The sequence below is a fragment of the Canis lupus genome, chromosome 1 (assembly GCF_011100685.1).
Source record: "Canis lupus familiaris isolate Mischka breed German Shepherd chromosome 1, alternate assembly UU_Cfam_GSD_1.0, whole genome shotgun sequence".
Taxonomy (NCBI): domain Eukaryota; kingdom Metazoa; phylum Chordata; class Mammalia; order Carnivora; family Canidae; genus Canis; species Canis lupus.
In genome coordinates, this window is record NC_049222.1 from 26,972,038 (window position 1) to 26,988,315 (window position 16,278).

Genomic DNA, 16,278 nt, shown 5'->3' on the forward strand with positions numbered 1-16,278 from the left:
TAAAACACTGAGTGTCGTATTGTATTCATTTTTATCTCATTCTTGCTTGATACCTTAGCAGATGGCACATTCCACAAATTAATATATGCAGAGAGCAATCCTTTTCTAATCCTTAAGTCCATATATTCCCATGAGTAGCAACATTAAGGTGTCGTTGCCTTGAGCACTAAGTATTGTTTTTGGAAAAAACAACAACAACAACAACAAAATATCCTCTCCTCTGCCTCTACTCCAATTTCCTATTTCATGTTGCAATAACTCACACTATTCTGAAAACTTCTGTCACAGACTTTTTGGCCTCTTTTTAGCTCATGCTCTATGGAATACCTGTCTATTCTTCCTCCTTCAATAAACATTTACCAAGATTGAGCCCTGTGTCAGGCTCCCCACTCAGTGGGAAATCTGCTTGTCTTCCTCCCCCTCTGCTCATGCTCTCTTTCTCTCACAAATAAATAAATAAAATCTAAAAAAAAAAAAAAAAAAAGGAAGGAAGATGGAAAATACTCCAGATACTGGGAATACAGTCCACACAGGCAGTTTGAGAGAGCATGTCATGCTCTATTTTAAACAAGTGGAAAGTTATCTCATTAAATGAGGGGAAAAAAAGCAGGATATGAAACTGGAAAGTTAACGGATCTTTAAGTGAAATGATTTTCAGAACTTCAAATTCCTTTCTGGTATCATATTAACTTAATAATTTAATACTCTGAATGCTCTGCAATTCTACCCTTATGTGAAGGTGGTCTGCCAATTTAAGCAACAGTGATGCCAACTACCATAATGAGAAAGCTCAGGAAAATTGTTGCAAAATTGCAAAATCTTTCCCATTCAGGTCACAGTTCTCCTGTAAGATTCTCAAGTGTTACCTCTGCATTCAATAACAATCTTGATATGCTACACAGACAGCTATTTATGGTGGACTTCGGTAATTCTTCCAGCAAGGAAAACCTAAATCTTCATTCTTCTCATTTAGCTCTTCATCCTAGCCAAGCCAAGACATCCTGCCAGAGCCACCTGGGACCCCATCATCACTACCTAAAAAATGCTAGCAGAGTCTAGGTAGATATGCCCCCTGCAGTTATTCCAAAAACTAGGGAAAAAATATTGGGTAAACTACATGTCTAAATCACAAGATAAAGTTCTAAAAATTGTTTTTGTCACCAGATATGCCTTGTTGAGAGCCCTGTTTTCTTTTGCCAAGATGCTGAGTCTAATATTTTACAGCCAGCTTTTTCAGCAGTCCTGTGCTTAGGAGAAAAGACGGGCTACTATACTGACCACATTTGGACCAGCTGCATAAATAATTTAATCAAGTTGGCATGAAGGACATTGCTCAAATGAGCAGTTTTCTCTGCTGTCTAATTATTAAATAAACAGATTGTCAAGGTAATTTTCCAATATGTTTATCCTAGTATGGTAGCTTTAACACACAGTCCCAAATTCCTTGACACTCCTCTCATCAAAAGGAAGGGGGTCCATGTCCCCTTGAAACCAGAAAGATTTATGAGTTACTCTGCCAATAGAGTAAGGTATAAGTGATGTGAGTCCAAGAGTAAGTTAGAAAAGGCCATATACCTTCTGTTTGGTCCTCTTGAGGCATTCTCTGGAAGAAGCCAGACACTATGAAAGAAGTCTGACTATCCAGAAACTGCTACACTGGAAAGGCCACAGGTAGGCACTCAATCAAAAGCCCCAAATTAGAGCTCCTAGTGAACAGTGACACTGATTGCCAGCCATGTGAGTTATCTTAGACATTCAGCCCAACCGAGCTTTCAGACGACTATATTCCAGTTGCATGAAATACCCCAAGCAAACATTGCCCTTCTAAGCCCTTTCCAAATTACTAGTCCATAAAGCCATGAGCAAAACAAAAAATATATTTTTAAGGTACTAAATTTGGGGAGTAATTTGTTACAGAGCAATAGTAACTAAAACAGAATTTGTTATTTGGAAATAGATACTGTTGAAAATAGCAACAACATCCCAAAACATATGCATTGACTTTGGGACTGGGGACCAGATGATGAGCAAAAGCTGGAAGGACCTTGAGGAATCTTCTATCAGAAGTCTAACGGCCCTTGAAGAAATTGTCAGTGGGATCTTAAAAGTAATTGAGAAAACTGTGATTGGTAGCTGGAAGGTAAAGTATCATTGTTCTGTGCTGGTAAAGTTTATCAAAACTATTGCCTGGAATAACAAGAAAAATAGAAAATGTGTCTCATGAACTGATGAATCTAAACAAGAACATCTCCAGGCAGTATGTAAAAAAAGAAAAAATGCCAACTGGTTTCTTTTAGCAATATATTATAAGGCATGGATAGGGCAAGAAAAGCCAAATAAGAAATATTTCCATTGTCAAGATTGTGTAAGGAAATTATAAAGGAACTAAGGCTTGATGGGCTCAAAAATAAAACAATTTCCAGTCTCTTCCAGCAGAATATTCTCAAGATCAAAAGGTCTTAGGATACATGTCAAATCTGGAAAAATGTGGTTGTGACTAGAATTTTTAAACCTTTAGAATTATTTCAGTTGGTGCCTAAGAGACATTTTCCAACAACAAAAGGCCCTCCAAGTCTAAGGAATGCTTTGTGATATCCTGTGTTAAATAATAAGGCTTTTCACACAGCTTCATGGCAGGCCCAACGAAAGAAGGGCTTGCCTGGAAGAAATTTGTGATTGTTTCCATTATCTAATGGAGTAAAGGAGTAGATTTTAAACTGGCACACAGAAAGCTCATAAAGTATTTAAATGAATTATACCAGCTTGGACTGAAATGGACATCATACAAAATGAAGAGAAGCCTTTGAACAGGAAGCAGACTGAGAAATTATTCAGTTGTACCATGGGCCATTTCTTATGGAAATAAAGGATTAATCACAAAATAGAACGAAGATTCTGAGGGCAAATAAAAATCCACAGAGAATTAGTCTCAGGGAAAAACTCTGATTCCTAATTTTAAAACTGGCAATATATATGGGCCCAGTCATATTTCAGTTTTACTCTAGATCAGTGACTGCTCTACCATCTATTTCCCTCTTTTTGAGTGGAATGTCTACCACTTACCCAATGCCTATTCCACCATTTTATATTAGGTGTGTGGGAGAGATAACTTGTTTCTTTAGGTTATAGATCTTCAGACTGAGAAGAACGATATTCACAGAGCTGAACCCAGGGAACTCTATCTGAAGAAATTCCTCTCTCTAGAGCTGTTTTAGACAATGAGATTGTGAACCTTACCAGGCCTAAATGTAATGTTGTAATGGAATGAAATATGAGATAAGATGGGGAGTCCTGAAAAAGGATCAGCATATTTTGTGCAAGGAAGAAATGAAAATAATATGTGATTAGAGCACAAAATATAGCTCCAAAAATTTTTGACACTCCTTCCATCAAGAGGTGGGATCTATGTCAATGGACTTATGATCATTTCAACTAAAAGAGTGATACTATGTCACTTCTAAGTCTAAATCAGAAAACTCCATGCAACTTCTGTCTGATAGTCTTGAAATTCTCACCCAGTGAAAAGTTTGCCACCATGAAAGATATCCAGTTACCTTGAGACCACCATGCCAGAGACTCACCCATAGATGTTCCAGTCAACATCACTAATACCAATGCCAGCCATGAAAGTAAACTATCTTGGACATTGAGCCAAGTCAAGTCTTTAGACAGCCCCAGCATATCTAACTACAACTTTATCTATAACCAAGTGAGAACTGACCACCCAATCCCTTCTGGAAGTCCTAACCTTCAAAATATTGAGCAAATTAAATGGTTGTTTGGTGCAGTACTACTAAATAAAACACTTAGAAATATTTTGTAAGGATAAATATTTCCTTCCAGGATGAAAGTGTCTCCTTATGGGTTAAGTCAGAGGGAGGATGATCAAAGATTTGGCATAAACCACATGGAATCTGGAGATAAAAGCTGGACAAAAGTTGATTATCTATTTATAGGAGAATACATTAAAAATGGTATAGTAACCATATAGAATATTTCAAAGTCATTAAATTGAAAATTTAGAGCTATTTCATTTGACTTGGAGAGATTTCCATGAAGTAATGTAAATGGAAAAAGTAAAATGAGGATGAGCATGTTAAATATCTCTTCTCATATATGTGTGTATAGGTACATTTGAGTATGTATTCGTGTGTGTGTGTGTGTGTGTGTGTGTAGAGAGAAAGATTATTTTCAGTAATTTTTCTGTACTTATGATGTGTATTTTGTATGTATACATGTAATTTTAAATCACAGATACAAATATAGGAAGGACACAAAGTCTGCACGTGAAAGAAAGGATTTAGATAGGTAAGGCTAATGTAGAGGAAGAAGGGAGAGGAGAAAAGGAGCCCAGGAAAAAAGGAAAAGCAAAGAATGCATTAGGAATATATGCTGAAGCATTTATGAGCTTAAGTTAAATATTTTCATATATGCTTACATTATTTAAAGTATTCATAAATGTGATGTATATATGTATACAGATTTTTTATATTAGGACACAAGGACCATAGACAATGGATGATAGTATTATTAATGGCTGTCAGCAGATTTTTAAAAAGGGAAACAAAAGAAATAAGAATAAAATAAAAATAAAAAAATAAAATAAAAAAGGGAAACAGGTATAGGACAAGGATAGCCCTAGCAAAACAAAGAAGGCATAGCAGCACAGGTGTGCAATTGGCTATGCCCGGAAGAAACCAAAGTCCAGATGACAAATCCTAATGGAATGATGGCTAATAGAAGAATGTAGATAAGTAGGTCAAGGTGAATAATCAAAAGCAATGGGAATAAAGAGACTATAGATACTGAACAATAGGAATCATGGGCAAAAGCAGGGCAGAGAGTAAGGAATAAGATCACTCAAAACAAAACAAAAAATAAGGTGAAGTACTAGAACAGAAACAAGACCCACAATGCAAGCAAGAAATCTGAGAAAGAAATGCCATGGCCTTCTTGCATTTCCAGTCACAAGAACACCTTGGTATCTGAGACCAAGTCTTATCTTGGCAAAGGGGCTTCCGGATCATGTATTTGTAGATTACTGAGTGTTGGCAGGATTATGTGATATAATTGTGTCTAATTAGTGGCTAGTGTAGAAACTAGAAATTCAAAGATTATAAGGGTGAAGTGACTTACTATGGTTAGGGGCAGCATTTTCTAAGGTTTAGAAGCTCTTTCAAAGATATTTGAATGTGTTTCCCAGAGGCAAATGCTAGGCTATGTCTATCTGGTTCCCAAATTTGACATCAAGACAGCCCATTACAACTTTTACTTGGAAATATCATATTGACTTTTGTCCCACAACAATTTGGTTAAACTATTTTCACTTACATGTTAGGAGACCTGAGTTTCTTTCTCTACAGACAAATACCACTGTATTTGTTTATATATAAGTATTTAATTCATTTTAGAATCAAACATCCCAGTAAGAACTTATTGGCCCATAGATGAATTTACTAAATCCATCAGGTGGAAATTGTGAGTATAGTAACATTTCCACCAATTAAAAAATTTCTCTTCTCAAATGTGTCCATGATGTGCGTTACCCAAAAATCATTTCAGAATTACCTCTCTATACTAGGGAAAACAGTACGCCTTTGAGAAATAAAGTGACAGTCAAAACTGTCCAGTGAAACTATCTTCAAATAATCTCAGCAAATTTTATTCCAACAGATGCAAGTAGCTCGGGCAGAGGACGAATAGTTGTTCTGACTCTTTTGTCCTCACCTAATCCATGAGATGGAGATTATATTTTTCCATATTTTCATATCATCTGCTAACAACATTCAGCAACCAGGAGAGCACAAACCGATAGGTTCATAAAGTCTTTCCCAGAAAATAGAGAGGTGAGGGAGTTTAAATTTTTGTTCATTTCATTATGAGTTTTTTATAGTAGGTTTATGATATTTTAATATAATAGAAACGTGTTAAATGATTTAAAAAATAAAAATCTTGGTAGGAATAGCATTGCCAATGGATAACTACAATAACCTGTTTTCTTTTAAATAACAGGGGATCCCTGGGTGGCGCAGTGGTTTGGCGCCTTCCTTTGGCCCAGGGTGCGATCCTGGAGACCCGGGATCGAGTCCCACATCGGGCTCCGGGTGCATGGAGCCTGCTTCTCCCTCTGTCTGTGTCTCTGCCTCTCTCTCTCTCTCTCTGTGACTATCATAAATAAATAAAAATTTAAAAAATTAAAAAAAATAACAGTTAAAAATTGTTCACAGTGAAATTATATTAATGAGGTATTACTAGCCTTTTTCATTCAGGTAGTATTCAATGACGCACCCATTGTCACAACTTGATTTTCAACTTTGGAATAAGAGATCTTGCCATCAAGACATATAATTCAGCTCTTCAGATACACTTTAAGATGTTACAAGTCTTTTTTTCTTATTATTTAAGGGCAATGTTCTCTTCACTCTAAAAATCTTAGGATGTATTTTTTAATAGAATATTTAGGTCAATTTTTCCTATTGAATATTTGTTGACATTTATTGTGTGTTTTCTTATGTTTTATTATGGATTTTCAATGAAAGAAAAAAGGAGACTATACACAGAAGTTCATGTCACATTTTGGACATCTAAACTCAAAATTCAAGCAAAAAATAAATCTGATCAAGCCTCAAACTTGAAATTCCAGATGCTTTAAAAATTATTGAAGGTAAAAAGTATTTTTTATCATTGTAAAGTTTATTTTTAAGCCTATTTTTCAACTGCACCAAGTTAGATTTCAAGCCAATTTGGACTAAAGTCTGAGAGTGGGAAAAAATCCGTAATTCAAAATCATTTCAAATTTGGACATGTGAACCAACATGACTAAGGGTGAGAAAAGTACCCAAATATCAGGGCCTCACAAAACTAAAATTTCAAGCTTGGCAAATCCTCATGGTTTATATTGATTTAAAAATATAAGCACATTGAAGATTTCTAGGCCCATACTTAATATAAAACTACTTTCTTCAGTTTTTACACTGGTTCATATATAAGGTATATATTCGCTTTTTAAAAACTAAAATAGATTTGTATATTTGACCTGGAGTTTCTTCATAATTCAGCTTTTATTAATATGGAGTGAAATGTAGCCAGATAAAGAACATTATTCAAGTGAAGAGTGTCTGAAAACAGTATGTATATTAACACTGACCAGTGTTTTCCATAATATCAACCACATATTTATACAGTTAAGTGCTTAAACAATGTCACTTAAACTGAGTAATAAAAATCATTGTTTGAATTTTTAACACTGCTTTTCTACTGCAAAAGCAGGACTAGAGTATCACTCAGCTAGAACATCTATTGTTATTGTACTTTTTACCTGTATTATTGCATCCTAAAGCCTGTATCCAAAATAATGAAAGAGTTTTTTGGAGATAAAAATACAGATTTAAATCCTGGGGGAGGGGGATACCTGGGTGGCTCAGTGGTTGCATATCTGCCTTTGGCTCAGGTTGTGATTCTGGGGTCCTGGGATGAGTCCCACATCAGGCTCCCAGCAGGGAGCCTGCTTCTCCCTCTGCCTGTGTCTCTGCCTCTCTCTCTCTCTCTGTATCTCTCATAAATAAATAAATAAAATCTTTAAAAATAAATAAATATATTTTTTAAAAATCCTAGGGGGGGAAAAGGCAGTAAAGTAATTCCTAGAAGAAACATTTACAAATAGATCACATTTTTTTGTAAGATATCATACAGGCAAGTAATAGATTTAAGGTTGTAATGTTTTATTACCAAGGCTATTAAAAAGAATTTGTTTGTGGTTTGCTGAATGTCAGAATTTATAATGTATCAAACCACCATGTGCACTGTGGGAAATTGTAAGACATGAAAGATATTCTTTCCCCCAAAGCTCCCTACATCTGTATGGGAAAGGAACATATATTTATGATAAATTGAATGACTTAATTTGTCCATATCCACTATTGTTCACAAGGGATCTAAGTCAGGTGGATTTAGCTATTAACAAATAAAAATTATAATTTTCTTTATATTTTATATTCCCCAAAGGATTTGAAAGACAGAAAGTTAATATAGGACAAATGCTTATAATATAGGTAAGAAGTCATACAAGGGAAATGCTATAAATTTCAGATGAAAAGAACAGATATATATTTCTGAATGAGGAAGCAAGATTAGAGAGAAGCTGACAAAATATCATTGTTATAACTAATCCTTATAATAACAATTAGTACTTTACATTCATTATTTCATTATTACAGGAACCACAACCAACAGGAGAGCTTAAAATTATTCATGCTACACAAATGAGATCAAGGAGGCTCAGGGAAGATTGAATGCACAGCCAGAAGCTCAACACTCGTTCTTTCAGATCCAAAGTTTACCTTCTATGTGTTGATGAAGCTGCTGCACGACCAGACCTATTTTATGCCTATATCCGGTTTGCCTGGCTAATTTAAGACATTCAGAGTCTCACCACTACTTTTCCTATGATGGCAGGAGCACTACAGGTAAGCCACTGTCCAAATTGAATCAGAATTTTTTTTTTCAACAAAAACATTCTGGTATGAAGAGTGCCAAGCCATTTTGGATATTGGAATCAGAGATGCCTGGGTGGCTCAAGCAGTTAAGCATCTCTTTTGGCTGAGGTCATGATCTCCAAGTCCTGGGATGGAGCCCTGAATGGAGCTCTCTGTTTCTCCCTCTCCCTCTGCCCACCGCTCTGCCTTCTTTTTTTTTTTTTTTTTTTTTTTTTCATTACGAAAAAAAGATTTTATTTTTTAAAGAATCTCTACACTCAACTTGGGGCTCGAACTTACAACCCTGAGACCAAGTCTCATGCTCTACTAAGCCAGCCAGGTGCCCCAATAAATATTCAAATTATAATTTGAGAAGTTTTCAGTTTCATTCGGGCCTTCTTTTTTTTTTTTTTTTTTTTTTTATTGGTGTTCAATTTACTAACATACAGAATAACACCCAGTGCCCGTCACCCATTCACTCCCACCCCCCGCCCTCCTCCCCTTCTACCACCCCTAGTTCGTTTCCCAGAGTTAGCAGTCTTTACGTTCTGTCTCCCTTTCTGATATTTCCCACCCATTTCTTCTCCCTTCCCTTATTTTCCCTTTCACTATTATTTATATTCCCCAAATGAATGAGAACATATAATGTTTGTCCTTCTCCGACTGACTTACTTCACTCAGCATAATACCCTCCAGTTCCATCCACGTTGAAGCAAATGGTGGGTATTTGTCATTTCTAATAGCTGAGTAATATTCCATTGTATACATAAACCACATCTTCTTTATCCATTCATCTTTCGTTGGACACCGAGGCTCCTTCCACAGTTTGGCTATAGTGGCCATTGCTGCTAGAAACATCGGGGTGCAGGTGTCCCGGCGTTTCATTGCATTTGTATCTTTGGGGTAAATCCCCAACAGTGCAATTGCTGGGTCGTAGGGCAGGTCTATTTTTAACTGTTTGAGGAACCTCCACACAGTTTTCCAGAGTGGCTGCACCAGTTCACATTCCCACCAACAGTGTAAGAGGGTTCCCTTTTCTCCGCATCCTCTCCAACATTTGTTGTTTCCTGCCTTGTTAATTTTCCCCATTCTCACTGGTGTGAGGTGGTATCTCATTGTGGTTTTGATTTGTATTTCCCTGATGGCAAGTGATGCAGAGCATTTTCTCATATGCATGTTGGCCATGTCTATGTCTTCCTCTGTGAGATTTCTGTTCATGTCTTTTGCCCATTTCATGATTGGATTGTTTGTTTCTTTGGTGTTGAGTTTAATAAGTTCTTTATAGATCTTGGAAACTAGCCCTTTATCTGATACGTCATTTGCAAATATCTTCTCCCATTCTGTAGGTTGTCTTTGAGTTTTGTTGACTGTATCCTTTGCTGTGCAAAAGCTTCTTATCTTGATGAAGTCCCAATAGTTCATTTTTGCTTTTGTTTCTTTTGCCTTCGTGGATGTATCTTGCAAGAAGTTACTATGGCCGAGTTAAAAAAGGGTGTTGCCTGTGTTCTTCTCTAGGATTTTGATGGAATCTTGTCTCACATTTAGATCTTTCATCCATTTTGAGTTTATCTTTGTGTATGGTGAAAGAGAGTGGTCTAGTTTCATTCTTCTGCATGTGGATGTCCAACTTTCCCAGCACCATTTATTGAAGAGACTGTCTTTCTTCCAATGGATAGTCTTTCCTCCTTTATCGAATATTAGTTGACCATAAAGTTGAGGGTCCACTTCTGGATTCTCTATTCTGTTCCACTGATCTATGTGTCTGTTTTTGTGCCAGTACCACACTGTCTTGATGACCACAGCTTTGTAGTACAACCTGAAATCTGGCATTGTGATGCCCCCAGATATGGTTTTCTTTTTTAAAATTCCCCTGGGTATTCGGGGTCTTTTCTGATTCCACACAAATCTTAAAATAATTTGTTCTAACTCTCTGAAGAAAGTCCATGGTATTTTGATAGGGATTGCATTAAACGTGTATATTGCCCTGGGTAACATTGACATTTTCACAATATTAATTCTGCCAATCCATGAGCATGGAATATTTTTCCATCTCTTTGTGTCTTCCTCAATTTCTTTCAGAAGTGTTCTATAGTTTTGAGGGTATAGATCCTTTACATCTTTGGTGAGGTTTATTCCTAGGTATCTTATGCTTTTGGGTGCAATTGTAAATGGGATTGACTCCTTAATTTCTCTTTCTTCAGTCTCATTGTTTGTGTATAGAAATGCCACTGACTTCTGGGCATTGATTTTGTATCCTGCCACACTACCGAATTGCTGTATGAGTTCTAGCAATCTTGGGGTGGAGACTTTTGGGTTTTCTATGTAGAGTATCATGTCATCGGCGAAGAGGGAGAGTTTGACTTCTTCTTTGCCAATTTGAATGCCTTTAATGTCTTTTTGTTGTCTGATTGCTGAGGCTAGGACTTCCAGTACTATGTTGAATAGCAGTGGTGAGAGTGGACATCCCTGTCTTGTTCCTGATCTTAGGGGAAAGGCTCCCAGTGCTTCTCCATTGAGAATGATATTTGCTGTGGGCTTTTCATAGATGGCTTTTAAGATGTCGAGGAATGTTCCCTCTATCCCTACACTCTGAAGAGTTTTGATCAGGAATGGATGCTGTATTTTGTCAAATGCTTTCTCTGCATCCAATGAGAGGATCATATGGTTCTTGGTTTTTCTCTTGCTGATATGATGAATCACATTGATTGTTTTACGGGTGTTGAACCAGCCTTGTGTCCCAGGGATAAATCCTACTTGGTCATGGTGAATAATTTTCTTAATGTACTGTTGGATCCTATTGGCCAGTATCTTGTTGAGGCTTTTTGCATCCATGTTCATCAGGGATATTGGTCTGTAATTCTCCTTTTTGGCGGGGTCTTTGTCTGGCTTTGGAATTAAGGTGATGCTGGCTTCATAGAATGAATTTGGAAGTACTCCATCTCTTTCTATCTTTCCAAACAGCTTTAGGAGAATAGGTATGATTTCTTCTTTAAATGTTTGATAAAATTCTCCTGGGAAGCCATCTGGCCCTGGACTCTTGTGTCTTGGGAGGTTTTTGATGACTGCTTCAATTTCCTCCCTGGTTATTGGCCTGTTCAGGTTTTCTATTGCTTCCTGTTCCAGTTTTGGTAGTTTGTGGCTTTCCAGGAATGCGTCCATTTCTTCTAGATTGCCTAATTTATTGGCGTATAGCTGTTCATAATATGTTTTTAAAATCGTTTGTATTTCCTTGGTGTTGGTAGTGATCTCTCCTTTCTCATTCATGATTTTATTAATTTGAGTCTTCTCTCTCTTCTTTTTAATAAGGCTGGCTAATGGTTTATCTATCTTATTAATTCTTTCAAAGAACCAACTCCTGGTTCTGTTGATCTGTTCCACAGTTCTTCTGGTCTCGATTTAGTTGAGTTCTGCTCGAATCTTTATTAACTCCCTTCTTCTCTTGGGTGTAGGATCTATTTGCTGTTTTTTCTCTAGCTCCTTTATGTGTAAGGTTAGCTTTTGTATTTGAGTTCTTTCCAGTTTTTGAATGGATGCTTGTATTGCTATGTATTTCCCCCTTAGGACTGCTTTTGCTGCATCCCAAAGATTTTGAACGGTTGTATCTTCATTCTCATTAGTTTCCATGAATCTTTTTAATTCTTCCTTAATTTCCTGGTTGACCCTTTTATCTTTTAGCAGGATGGTCCTTAACCTCCATGTGTTTGAGGTCCTTCCAAACTTCTTGTTGTGATTTAGTTCTAATTTCAAGGCATTATGGTCCGAGAATATGCAGGGGACAATCCCAATCTTTTGGTATCGGTTCAGACCCGATTTGTGACCCAATATGTGGTCTATTCTGGAGAAAGTTCCATGTGCGCTTGAGAAGAATGTGTATTCAGTTGAGTTTGGATGTAAAGTTCTGTAGATATCTGTGAAATCCATCTGGTTCAGTGTATCATTTAAAGCTCTCGTTTCTTTGGAGATGTTTTGCTTAGAAGACCTATCGAGTATAGAAAGAGCTAGATTGAAGTCACCAAGTATAAGTGTATTATTATCTAAGTATTTCTTCACTTTGGTTAATAATTGATTTATATATTTGGCAGCTCCCACATTCGGAGCATATATATTGAGGATTGTTAAGTCCTCTTGTTGAATAGATCCTTTAAGTATGATATAGTGTCCCTCTTCATCTCTCACTACAGTCTTTGGGGTAAATTTTAGTTTATCTGATATAAGGATGGCTACCCCTGCTTTCTTTTGAGGACCATTCGAATGGTAAATGGTTCTCCAACCTTTTATTTTCAGGCTGTAGGTGTCCTTCTGTCTAAAATGAGTCTCTTGTAGACAGCAAATAGATGGGTCCTGCTTTTTTATCCAGTCTGAAACCCTGCGCCTTTTGATGGGGTCATTAAGCCCGTTCACATTCAGAGTTACTATTGAGAGATATGAGTTTAGTGTCATCATGATATCTATTCAGTCTTTGTTTTTGTGGACTGTTCCACTGAACTTCTTCTTAAAGGGGAATTTTAAGAGGCCCCCTTAAAATTTCTTGCAGAGCTGGTTTGGAGGTCACATATTCTTTTAGTTGCTGCCTGTCTTGGAAGCTCTTTATCTCTCCTTCCATTTTGAATGAGAGCCTTGCTGGATAAAGTATTCTTGGTTGCATGTTCTTCTCATTTAGGACCCTGAATATATCCTGCCAGCCCTTTCTGGCCTGCCAGGTCTCTGTGGAGAGGTCTGCTGTTACCCTAATACTCCTCCCCATAAAATTCAGGGATTTCTTGTCTCTTGCTGCTTTAAGGATCTTCTCTTTATCTTTGGAATTTGCAAGCTTCACAATTAAATGTCGAGGTGTTGAACGGTTTTTATTGATTTTAGGGGGGGATCTCTCTATTTCCTGGATCTGAATGCCTGTTTCCCTTCCCAGATTAGGAAAGTTTTCAGCTAGAATTTGTTCAAATACATATTCTGGCCCTCTGTCCCTTTCGGCGCCCTCGGGAACCCCAATTAAACGTAGGTTTTTCTTCCTCAGGCTGTCGTTTATTTCCCTTAATCTATCTTCATGGTCTTTTAATTGTTTGTCTCTTTTTTCCTCAGTTTCCCTCTTTGCTATCAACTTGTCTTCTAGGTCACTCACTCATTCTTCCTCCTCGTTAACCCTCGTCGTTAGGACTTCTAGTTTGGATTGCATCTCATTCAATTGATTTTTAATTTATGCCTGATTAGCTCTAAATTCTGCAGTCATGAAGTCTCTTGAGTCCTTTATACTTTTTTCTAGAGCCACCAGTAGCTGTATAATAGTGCTTCTGAATTGGCTTTATGACATTGAATTGTAATCCAGATTTTGTAACTCTGTGGGAGAGAGGACTGTTTCTGATTCTTTCTTTTGAGGTGAGGCTTTCCTTCTAGTCATTTTGCTCAGTGCAGAGTGGCCAAAAGCAAGTTGTATTGGGAAAAAGAGAAAAAGAGAGGAGAGAAAGAAGGAAAGAAAAGAGAAAGAGAAAAAAAAAGGAAGAAAAAGAAAAAAAAACGAAAAAAAAAAAAAGAAGAAAAAGAGAAAGAAAAAGAAAGGAGAAAAAAAGGGGGTGGGGGAAGGAAACAAATCAAAAAGCAAAACTAAACAAAACAAAACAAAAGAACCACGGGGGAGTATCTTCTGATTCTGTGTACTTTAAGTCCCTTGGCTTCTCCTGGAAGTTGTCCGTCTAGCTGGTGTTCTGGGGGAGGGGCCTGTTGTGCTGATTCTCAGGTGTTAGTAGTTGGGGGAGCTGCTGTGCCCCTGCCTGGTGCAGGGCTCAGGTGGGGGTTGTTTACCCCGTGAGGCCGCAGGAGGAACAGCCCCAGTGGCGGGGCAGCTCTGGAAACCTGGATTCAGCTCCGGCAGGAACTCCGTCTGCAGGGCCTGGAGGCTCCGGGGCGGGGCCGCTGATGTGCTCAGCTGGGGCAGGAGCGTCCTCGCTGTCCTGGGCCCTCCTGGCCTCTGCTTGTCCCGGGGGAGGCGGGATCCTGGGCTGTGTCCCGGCGCCCTGTGCTCTGGAGCCTGCGCTGGTGGATTCGCGCTCCCGGGCCGCGCAACCCCCTCCGCGGAGCCGCCGCCCGAGCCCCTCCGAGCTGCTCCTGGAACCGCGCAGCCCCCTCCGCACGGAGCCTCTTCCTCTGCCCGAGCCCCTCCGAGCTGCTCCCGGGGCCGCGCAGCCCCCTCCGCGGAGCCGCCGCCCAAGCCCCTCCGAGCTGCTCCGGGTCCCGCCGGGTCCCGCCGGGTCCCGCCGTGCGCGCTGCAGCCCTTAGGGAGCTCGGCGCACTCTCCCGGGGGCAGGTGTCTGTTAGTGTCCCCGGGAGCCCGAGGGCATCCTCGCCCCCCTGGGTCCTGCTCCACCTCCCCACGAGCCCCTTTCCCCCGGGAAGGTCGGTGCAGCTCCTGCGTCTCCGGGACGGGGCTCTCCTGTCCTGGGGACACTCGCCCCGGCCTCAGCCCGGCTCCTCGCGAGGCCCCTCCCCCTTGGAGGCCTTTGTTTCTTTATTTCTTTTTCCCCGTCTTCCTACCTTGATAGAAGCGCGAACTCTCCTCACTGTTGCATTCCAGCTGGTCTCTCTTTAAATCTCAGGCTGAATTCATAGATTTTCAGGATAATTTGAAGGTTTTCTAGGTAGTTTGGTGGAGACAGGTGATTTGGGGACCCTACTCTTCCGCCATCTTGCTCCTCCCCCCCGCTCTGCCTTCTTGTGCTTGCGCTCTCTCTCTGTTAAATAATTAAAAATCTTTAAAAAAAAAAATCCAAGTCAGATGGGTATTTTGTGTTTAGGAAAAACAAAAGCAATTTTGATACTCATCACTTGTCAAGTCATATCACATCACAAATATTATTTTCAATGATAGGCAATACTGTACATGAGAGCTACTGCCTTTCTTCAAAAGAAAATGATGTCACTGTCAAGTCAAGATATTATCCTGGTGGAATTGTTTTCCATTCTGATACTGGCCACAAAAAAAAATCTTACAGGCATTGAATATAACCAAAGCTATCCATGACCATAGGAAAGGCTGTCCATTCTGGGGAAATTAATTTTTATGAGAGAACTGATATATCCCCATTTATTTCAAGGCAAATTAAAGATTCCTTTTAAGGATTCTGGGTTCATTCCTTCTATCCCTGAGAATATGATCTCATTCCTGGATTCAGAAAGAGTGAAAGTTTCCATATTGACCTATATATATATGTCTAGTTTTCTTTTCTTTAATAATAACTGGATATCATGAATATGATCATGAATATTGTGAATATCATCATAATCCAGTGGTCTTAGGACATGATTGAAAAATTATAGATAATCACAACAAAACTTTCCTAATGAACAGTGATACCCAAATACAAACTAATTCTAGAAATTAGAATAAAGTTGTTCACCAAAAATATCTGCCAATGGTAAAATCTAAGCTCCATTTATTTTTTTATTTTGAAAAATAACATTTAAAAGGCCAAATGTTCAAAAAAATAACATAACTAACACCCATATGCCCACATCCAAACTGAAAAATTGTCAACATTTGGTCTATTAACTGGAAAAAAAAAAAAAAAAACCTGTTTTCTATGCGAGTCACATAAGCCTATATCAGAAGAAGAGAAGAAAAAGAAAATAGGACCAGGGGATGGAAGGAAGAAGGGAGGATGGAATGAAGAAAGAAAAGGAAGAAGGAAAAAGGGAAATGTAGAAAGAGAAAAAGAAGTAAAGAGGCAGGAGGAAGAAGAGAAAAAAGGAGGGTAATGGGAAAAAAGCCAAAGAGAACAAAAGAATTATAGATAAAATTAAAGACTCCTTTGACCAC